This window comes from Diceros bicornis, chromosome 5, assembly GCF_020826845.1.
Source record: "Diceros bicornis minor isolate mBicDic1 chromosome 5, mDicBic1.mat.cur, whole genome shotgun sequence".
Lineage (NCBI taxonomy): Eukaryota > Metazoa > Chordata > Mammalia > Perissodactyla > Rhinocerotidae > Diceros > Diceros bicornis.
This window is the reverse complement of record NC_080744.1, coordinates 10,317,129-10,327,420: the sequence shown is the minus strand read 5'-3', so window position 1 is coordinate 10,327,420 and position 10,292 is coordinate 10,317,129. Positions and strand designations below refer to the sequence as shown.

Below are 10,292 nucleotides of genomic sequence, written 5' to 3'. Positions count from 1 at the left end.
TGACATTAACAGCATTTTTCTAAAAGTCAGAGTCAAATCACATTGGTTTAAACCTACTCTATGCAGAGAGTATTCAGGAAAAGTCAAGACTATCTTCCCTTAATGGATATTCTTTTTAAGCATAGGTTATCTTCACAATAGTAACCTGGCGTTAATTTGACTTTCCGCAATGAACTATTAAGTCTCTTAAAATGCCTTTTGTTATATATAGTAACACATTCAAGAAACGTTTTAAAAAAAAAATAAAAAGACAAAATGGGAAACAGAATATGAAATAAAATCAGTATAAGATCTGAGTCTCACACCAAGATCAAGGACACAGTTCAGTAGAATTCAAACTGTTATTAGACTACTCTCTTTTACTTTGTGAAATATATGTGTTCTTAAGAAATTGCATTTACAATGCCAAGTAAATGTTTTAAAATTTGAGGGCAATGATCATGGAAGGAAAATCAAATTAATAACAAATAAATTTTAATATTTTTTTAATGCAAGGATCATGAAAAGGAAGGTTATAACCTTGGGTAAAAGTGTGCGTTAGAAATACCTTCATATATGAACATATTTAGTTACTACATAGCTGATGTTTAAAAAAATAAGTTAAAGTACTGAATTTTGATATCATCAGTTTCTTTTTAATAAAGGGGATTAAAAATATAATAGAAATTAACACAATGAAAAAAATAGACATTTGTTTATGATAATGCTGCAGTTTATTTCTGGGTACGTCAATTAAAGTTAACAAAAATGTAAAAGGGAAAAAAAAACAAGAGCCAGCCCTGATGGCCTAGTGGTTAAAGGTTGGCGCTCTCACTGCTTCGGTAGCCTGGGTTCGTTTCCTGGTTATGGAATGGCAGCACCCATCTGTCGGTTGCCATGCTGGGGGCGGGGGCTCACACAGAAGAACTAGAATGACTTACAACTAGGATACACACTCGTGCACTGGGGCTTTGGGGAGGAAAAAAAAAAGAGGAAGATTGGCAACAGGTGTTAGCTCAGGGCGACTCTTTCCCTGAAAAAACAAAAAACAAGCAACAAGGGCTTACAATACAGCAACAAGCGGCCATTAAGAGACCACATTTGGCTTCTCTGCAACTCACCTGGCCTGACTGTACTGCAGACTTGCACTGTTATAATGGTGTCATTTTTATGAAGGCAAACGTTGGGTAACTTGACATCCAAAGGAAGTGAATATAATGATTGATTTTACTGTGAACAGATTCTCAGTTTCATCGTGTTCATGAAAAGAGGAGAAAGAACAACTTGACTAAAAAATGTGGCAGCCCTTATTTATAATTGTTTAGTCTATTATATTATATATATATTATAACTAATAGGATCTAAGTTCGCCCCCATCATCCCCAACTCCTGGTGTTCGTATCCTTGTGTGATTCCCTCCCCTTGAGTATGGGCGGGACCTGTGATGTGCTTCTAATCAATAGCATATGCAATGTATGTGATTCTGTGTATGTGATTCTGTTACATAAAATGTAGTGCCTTGCTGGAGTCTCTCACTTTCTTGTCGACTACGAAGAAAAAAGTTGCGCGTTGTGGGTTGCCTGTGTCGGAAGACCCACGTAGGAAGGAACTGAATGTAGCCTTTAGAAACTGAGAGTGTCCTCTGGCCAACGGTGAGCAAGATTGAAGGCTTCAACCCTACAACCACAAGAAAATGAATTCTGCAAAAAGTGAATCCTTCACCGGTTGAGATTTATGTGACATCACAGCACCCACCAACACCTTGACTACAACTGATGAGACTCTACTCAGAGGACTCGTGTAAGACATGTCCAGATTCTGACCCACAGAAACAGAATAAATGTGTTTTGTTTTAAGCTGTTAGGTTTGTTAAACCTAATACATATGTTTATCTTTATATCTACGTCATGTCTGTATCTTTCTGCGTATGTGCAGCTCAAAGGCATCTGTATTAGTCAGAATTCTCCAGAGAAGCAGGGCCGACAGGATAGGAGTGTGTGTATATATACAAGATGTGTGTGTGTGTGTGTGTGTGTGTGTGTGGAGAGAGAGAGATCGATTGATTGATTGAATTGACTGATTTACTTTAAGGAATTGGCTCATGTGATTGTGGAGATTTGGCAAGTCCAAAATCTTATTGGGTAGGCTGGCAGATTGGAGACTCAGGGAAGAGTGACAGTTCCAGTCCAAAGGCAGTCTGCTGGCAGAATTCCTTCTTGCTTAGCGGAAGTCAGCCTTTGTTCTATTAAGGCCTTCAATTGATTGGAAGGGGCCCACTCACATTATGGAGGGCAATCTGCTTTACTCCAAGTCCACCAGTTTAAATGTTAATCTCATCCAGAAAACACCCTCACAGAAACATCCAGAATAATGTTTAACCAAATCTGAGCACTGTGGCCCTGCCAAGTTGACACATAAAATTAATCATCACAGAAATCAAGATAGAATCTCTTGAAAGTGATATAATCTTAAAACTTCTCTGCATATGTGCTCTCTACATAACAGCTAAGTGAATGAATGGAAAATCAAGGCCTACAAATTAAGATTGCTCTGAAGAATACTGTCCACTCCATCTAACATGAGTAAAAGTGATATTTAAATGAAATATAAACTGAAATAAGTGTTTTCATATAAGCCTCCACTTGTAGATAAATGAAGTCATGGAAGGATATTTAAGGATAGTGATGTAAAACAACAGCGCCAATTGGAAAGAAGAAAACTTAGAAATCTCTTTAAGTGGAAAAAAAGAATAATAAAAATCCTAAATGAGATCAATTAACACATTAAACTGATTACTGAATAATAAGCAAGAGGATATTAACAGTAAAGCCAGGATTATACCTCATCAGTGCTTGGACCCAAACTATCTCTATAAATGCAGTTCGGGACGAGAATGCCATCTTCTGACCGCCTTGCTATTTTAGGTACCAATTTAATCCAGTCCAGCAGGAGGTGCGTGGATCTTGGCGCACTGGAAATTGAGTTTGGAAATAAGTTTTTGCTATCCTACAGCTAAGGGCTGTAACTTCTGGAATTTTGTTGATACCGGCAATGCTATCAGATGGTAGCTCCCTGAATACTGCCCCGTGGAGGTCGATTTGTCTGACTATTTTAGCCTTGGGTCTGTGGAGTAACCAGGTCTTTACAACCCCCTATTCTGTATCTCTAGCATCTGCTTTTGAAGAGTGGGGAAAGGCGTGAGCTGTGTCCTTCTTTCTCTTATTTGTACCAACTCTTGCTCAGGGATCTGTGCTTTTGGTTACCCTAGTTGACGCCCTCCTGTAATTGGTGTCTAACTTTGGGACCCACTCTCCTGAGCCTTCCTCAGCTTCATAGTAGTTTGTCCTCACAAGTCACCTTTCTCTCCCAGATCATTTTCCTTTTACCCCCATACGTCTGTGGCCAGTGCTGTGTGGTGATAATGTTCTTACCCCATCCTGGCAGCCAATGACAGGGACACGCGTTTTGATTCATCAAAATGCAAAGAAAGTCTTGTAATAAGTTTTTTATTCTATGGAATTTTTTTTTTTAGCCTCTTGGATTATGACCGAGGCCCTGCCAACAATGAGCTGATGTTATCTCAAAAAGTGTTCCCAGTGTCCTTGTCAGTGAAGGAGTTTTCACTGTGGCAAAATGAGAAAATATAGGTAAGATAGTGAGTTTTCTATGATGCTAAATTTATTCATTTTAAAGGAAAGCCTTTTATTTTAGTTTGCTGCCCTCCCTGCCTGTTGAAAATTAAAATTTCTCTGTTTTTTTAACGGTGGTGGAAGATACTTGTATGTTAGAAGAATAAAGCTTTAGAAACCGTATGTTAGTCTCTCCAATTTTTTCCCCTTCTTTTTTTATTTTTTACTGGTCTGTGATATCTGAAGTTTTGGGAACTTGTGTTGTACAGTGTTTGTATATTCCAAGATCACTAGACGGCACGGTTGAGGGATGCTGGTGAAACTAGATCTGGCGAAAGAACAATAGACTAAAATAGAGGAGAAGTAATGGCAGCACCAGCATACATAATAACTAGCTGTGTAACGTTCCTCTCAGTGCTGTGTGATTAAGAGAAATACAATTAAGATTACCTTTCAAGGTAGTTGTGAGACCCAAGTAAGCAACCAAGTTGTGAAATGTTTTTGCTTTTAGTGTAGTGTAAAGGGAGGCATTGTGTATGAGTTATTGGTAGTACTTTTTTGTGTCTTTAGTGTCAACAGTATTTCTTTTAGAGCCCTCCATAACCCAGAAAAAGCCCATGCCTTTCCTAGGATCTGAATTACAAATTGTTCCTCATCCTTCTGGTGACATTGATTTGATTACATATCGTAAACTGCCCAGCAGAGTTTTTATTGTTAGTTTAAAATGAAATAATAGCATCGGCATCAGAATGCTGGTGGTAGAGACATATGTAAGTGATTCCAGACGAGAGGATATAGTGACGCCAGCTTTTGGTAGGCTCTGGTAGGGTGAGAGGTGAACTTTGTCTGGAGCACCGTTATGAGAATATTCTATAGGAAGGGTTATTTCTGTAATGCAAAATTGCCTTTCACTTTGCATGACTCCCATCAAATCAAATGAGAGTGATTGCATTAATTCCCTAAGTGACTGCACATCTACTCTGTGTGAAGACATGTTGCCAAAATACTGCAGAGCAGGAGTACTTGTAAGAGTGAAGGAGGGTAGAGCCGGAAGGGTCAAATGGGCCACTTACTCCTCTCTCCTCTGTCATCGTCATTAAAAAAGAAAGAAAAGATATCGCACAGGCCACACACATTTTAGAGTTGATGAAATTTGTCTCCGCCCCCCTCTATCTTCCCTTAACGCCTAAATGCAGTTTCTTACAAACAATAGGTATTTCAACTTTTACCTGTCAGGTCCAGTGGCCTCTGCTGCTCTCTGGCTTTGCAGACTGCTAACGAGGTGCCACCCCCGCTCTTCCCTTTCAGGAGACGAGCGCCGCAGGCTCCTGAATGTACCTTTTATCCTTTACTTCTGGTCTAGTAAAACCTCATTCTTTAGAGCAGTTGATCTCAGTAAAATGTTAGGAAAAGAGCAGTAAAATAAATTCGCACTAAGATGCCGTTGCTAATAGCTGACAATGGGTTAGGTATCTCAAGTCTATTCATAAAAGCAGAAAATGGACTGGCCAATGTTGGGCTCACAGAAAAGAGGTTCTGAAAGGAACCTTCCCTGAGCTCCCTGAAGTCATCCACCAGGGATCAAATTAATCCTACATGAGATGTAGCCTCTCTTCCTGAATTAAAATTTCATGGGGTCACTTCGTAATAAACAGAGAAATTGCTTCCACTCTAAAGTGAATTTTGTTGATAGAGAAGATCCTTAAACTGGAAGATGAATGGAAATCCCATATATTCCACCAGTAAAGGCCAGATGAGAACCCTAGCTGGGATTAAAAACAGTAGTTTGAAATGGGGTCCTGGTCCACGTCCATTTGAAATAATTAATAGAAAATCAAAAGGAATGACAATGGAGTGAAGGACAGGGAGTTGAGGGTAATGAATGTATTAAGTCCTTCTTTATTATTTACCAAACATGTTAAACACAGAATAGAATACTAGGGTTTCAAAAGTGAGAGACATGATCCCTGAACTAAGGAAGCTCACTCTCTAGATCTGCAACCAGAGATTTGTCTTCTAAATATGTGATAAGTGCTATGATAGAAGAAAGTACAAGGTATTCTGAGAGCTCGAAGCAGGACCTGGTCTCGACTGGGAGTGGCAAGACATAGGACAATATTCTGGAAAGCTTTTATTTGGTAAACTAACATTAACTGAGTTTTGGAGGCTGAATAAAGATTAACTAGAGGAATAGAAAAAAGACCTCTCCTGCTGTCTTGCACTCTAACTTAAGTGAATTAGTCTTGTTTGTTTTTAAAAAAAATATTTTCTAAGCTCACATGCATATTACAGGATAAATTAAAGGTTGAAAGACAACTGGAGTAAAGAATAAAAAGCCTCCACATTCCCTTTGAAAGCCCAACTGTGTGTGCATTTTGGTAATTATGGGTTCAATGACTCACGTGTACATTTCCACCAGTCCCACAAATGATGGTTAAAGGAGAAGAACATAGTAAGGTCAGCCAGGGACTATTTAAAGTGGTTCAGCATTCATTAGCTACAAAAACTCCAAGTGGAAACAAGTGAGGTAATCATGATCATGGATTCAAGGCTCAGGGATGGATGTGCAGTACAGTATGTACTTGGGCTTCTCCTCCCATCTAGGGTCCATAATAATGTGCCAAGGAGTTATAGAAACTCCAGGTTGAAATCTTTATATCTATATAGAGAATCAATTTTACTAAAAGATTTAGGAAAATATAGTTAATAGTAAAACATACACAGGGATACAAAGCAGTCTATGATAGGTGGAGATAATACACACACACACACACACACGTCCACACTTACATCTCCTTCTTTGGTTTATTTAGGTAGAACAACTAGGAAAAAATCTAAAGGACTAAGACAGAGGGAAACAGTGAAACTATCAGGTATTTGATAGTCTTTGTCTTTACTGAAGCTGCTGTTTCTTCGTTGTTTATAAATATGTTCCAAGTTCTGTTAGATTCGGAGCACAAATCCTGACTCATAACTGAGCTCTCACTAATTGCTGCACTTTAAAGGTCTTTTAGAGAAGAGCACTTGGCTCACTCCACTCAGCTCTCTTTTGCCTGACATTTGCTGTCACTCTTTTGTCATTTTCAGTCATCAAAAGGTTTATGGAAAAAGTATGAAAAAAGTAAATGTAAAGGAAGACTGTTCAGCTACTGTCACTCAGAGGACTAACTCTTGGCCTAAATTTTTCATTTTTGGGTGGATTATAGCATGCAGACCTTTGACCTTGACTACATCTGGAGCATTTGAAGGAACAAGGAAACAAAGTGGGGACAGCTACTCCACAGTCCCGGCCCCGGAAGCGACATGTTCTATTGGCAGATGACACGAGCTTTAGGCGGCATCGGGCGCAAAGCACAGAGTGTCGTGCAGTCTGGCTTCTCTCCACATTTGTGTTTCCAAGGGTATTCCATTTGAATCTGATAACCCATGTCAAGTCCCTTTCCTAAAGTGTGCAGAATTAGTGACGCCAGAATTGAGCAGCTCTTCTGGGTTAGCACCATTTTCCACTGTTATCTCTCCTTTCCTATCTTGTTCTGTGTTTCGAAAAAAGAGTAAAAATAAAGAGCAGGGTGAGGGGCCAGCCCCGCAGCATAGCGGTTACGTGAGCACGCTCCGCTGCTTGCCACCCAGGGTTCGGAACTGGGGGCGTGCACTGATGCACCGCTTGTCAGGTCATGCTGTGGCGATGTCCCATATAAAGTGGAGGAAGATAGGCACAGATGTTAGCCCAGGGCTGATCTTCCTCAGCAAAAAGAGGAGGATTGGCATGGATGTTAGCTCAGGGCTGATCTGCCTCACAAAAAAATAAAAATAAAAATAAAGAGCAGGGTGTATAAATATCTACTTAATCACTGACAAAGGAAATCTTCCTGCCCTCCCTCTCCCCCACACCGAATGTCTATAATACAGTTTCAAGCGCAGAAGAATAGACATAGCTGTGTGTTCTCCCAAAGCAATGCCCTTACAATGATTGTTTGAAATTACCCTACCAGTGAACATTATGAAAATAAAAGTAAGTGAAATTAAGAAAATAATTCCATTTTGTCTAACATCATAAATGGTAAAATAGGTGTAAATTTAACAAAACGCAAGACTGGTACACAGAAAACTACAAAACGTGGTTGAAAGAAATGAAAGAAAATCTAAATAAGTGGGAATATACCACATGATCTTAGATTGGAAAAGTTAATATTGTTAAGATGGATATACTCCCCAAATTGACCTACAGATTCTACACAATCTCTTTCAAAATCTTCACCAACGTTTTTGCAGAGATTGACAAGCTGACCTTAAATTTCACATAGAAATGCAAGAGACTCAGAATAGCCAGATAATCTTGATCAAAAATAACAAAGTTGGAGGATTCATACTTCCTAATTTTAAAACTTACTACAATGATAGAAGAAAATGTTAGTAAATTTTCATGACTTTGAGTTAGACTATGGTTTCTTAGATATGATACCGAAAACACAAGCAACAAAAGAAAAAGAGACAAATTGGACTTTATTAAAATCAAATATATATATGTATTTGCTTCTAATGATACCACCAATAGAGTGAAAATACAGCACACGGAATGGAAGGAAATATTTGGAAATCATATATCTGTTAATGTTTAGTATCCAGAATATATAAAAAACTCTTACAACTCAACAATAAAAACCCAACCAACCCAATTTAAAAATGGGCAAAGGGGGCCAGCGTGGTGGCGTAGTGGTTAAGTTCACGTGCTCCACTTTGGCAGCACGGGGTTTGCAGGTTCAGATCCCGGGTGTGGACCTATGCTCTGCTTATCAAGCCATGCTGTGGCAGGCATCCCACTTATAAAATAGAGGAAGATGGGCACAAATTTTAGCTCAGGGACAATCTTCCTCAGCAAACAGAGGAGGATTGGCAACAGACGTTAGCTCAGGGCTAATCTTCCTCACCAAAAGAAAAAAGAATTGACATGTTACATTTAAAAAAAAAATAAAAATGGGCAAAGGACGTGTATAGATACTACTCTCAAGAAAATATACGGCTCACAAACATATGAAAAGATGCTCAGTGTTGTTAGTCATTAGGGAAAAGCAAATTAAAACTATAGTGAAATACCATTTCAAACCCACTAGGATTGCTATAATAAAAAAGACAGACAATAAAGTGTTGACAAGGATGTGGAAAAATTGGAATCCTCATCCACTGCTGTTAAGATTGTAAAATGGCTAATGCCACTTTGGAAAACAGTTTGGAAGTTCCTAAAAATGCAATGCCTAGATTTACATAATCCAGTAATTCCACTCTTGCATATACATTCAAGAGGAATGAAAACATACGTCCACTCAAAAACTTAAACAAGAGTGTTCGTAGCAGCATTACTCATAACAACCAAAAAGTGGAAACAAACTAAATGTCCACCACCTGTTGAGTGGATAAATAAAATTTGGTATATCCATGCAATGGAATATTACTAGGTGATAAAAAGGAACCACATACTGATACATGCTGCAACATGGATGAACCTTGAACATGTTATGCTAAGTGAAAGAAGACAGTCACAAAAGGTCACATATATTGTATGATTCCATTGATATGAAATTCCCAGAGTAGGTAATCCAATGAAACAAAAGATAGATTAGTGGTTGCCAGGGGTTGGGGGAGGTAAGAATAGGGAGTGCATGCTAATGGGTAAGAGGGTTGCTTTGAGGGTGATGAAAATATGCTAAAATTGGTTTTTCAGGTTGCAAAATTCTGTGAATCTATGAAAAACCATTGAATCGTGTACATTAAAAGTGTGAATTTTGTAGAATATGAATTATATCTCAATAAATCTGTTATAAAACATATTTTAAAACAAAAAGATTATGAAACAAAACAGAATAAAATTACATATTGCTCTTTTTTGTAAGAATTTACAAAATTATTTATATTCCCATTTGCATTTTAATATTGATCCTCCTAGTGAGTCTGTGAATTTGGATAGCACATGTTACGGATAAAGAAACCTGCACAAAGTGCTTTACTTGTCATGTTGCCAAATTTACTTAGTTCTATCAGCAAAGCTGTGTTTTGCAAATCACGAGGCTCCATTTAAAACACATAATTTCCTATTTCATCAATCTCTATTATTGTTATTCTGTCTAATCAGAAACTTGAAAATGCACTCTGTCTAATTTTAAAAGACCGTAATGGAGCTTAGTGATCCCTTAATTCAATTCTTTTATTTTATGTATAAGGACACTGAAGTCCAGGAGAATTGATATCCAAATTTAAGCACGTGAGCAATGAATGGATCTAGGTCTAGATGCTGGATATTGCCTCAAGTCAAGTGAGTAGAGCACTGGACTGGAAGAAAAGATCTAAATTTGAATCTTAGAACTGTTACTTATTGGCTGCCCCATTTATAACACTGACCTAAACACTTATCAAAGTGCTTTTGTTAAAATAAAGCAAAGTGCAGATATTGGTTGCCAATACTATTGTTAAATAGAGAACTTCTAAATCTTTTTAAAGAGGGAAATGTAACCTTAAAATGCGAAAATGGTATATACTTCTCATCATACTACTACAAGATAGATATCAATTTCCCCTAATTTGTTTGAATCTCAGTCCTATCACTTTTTAGCTGAATGATCTTTTTTATTTTGGGGAATGATGATTTGTCATTTTCAAACCCTAGTATACTAGCTCTTCATTTTACAGTTG

At 38.0% G+C, this 10,292-nt stretch overlaps 1 long non-coding RNA gene across 1 annotated transcript; it reads left to right on the top strand.

Annotated features, from left to right (window-relative positions):
• Positions 1–711: 711 nt before the first annotated feature.
• Positions 712–9,516, top strand: LOC131405652 (uncharacterized). Its single transcript, XR_009219999.1, has 4 exons — positions 712–1,779; positions 3,512–3,626; positions 6,422–6,481; positions 6,815–9,516. It is a non-coding gene; the product is annotated as an uncharacterized LOC131405652 (long non-coding RNA).
• The last annotated feature ends 776 nt before the right edge of the window (positions 9,517–10,292 follow it).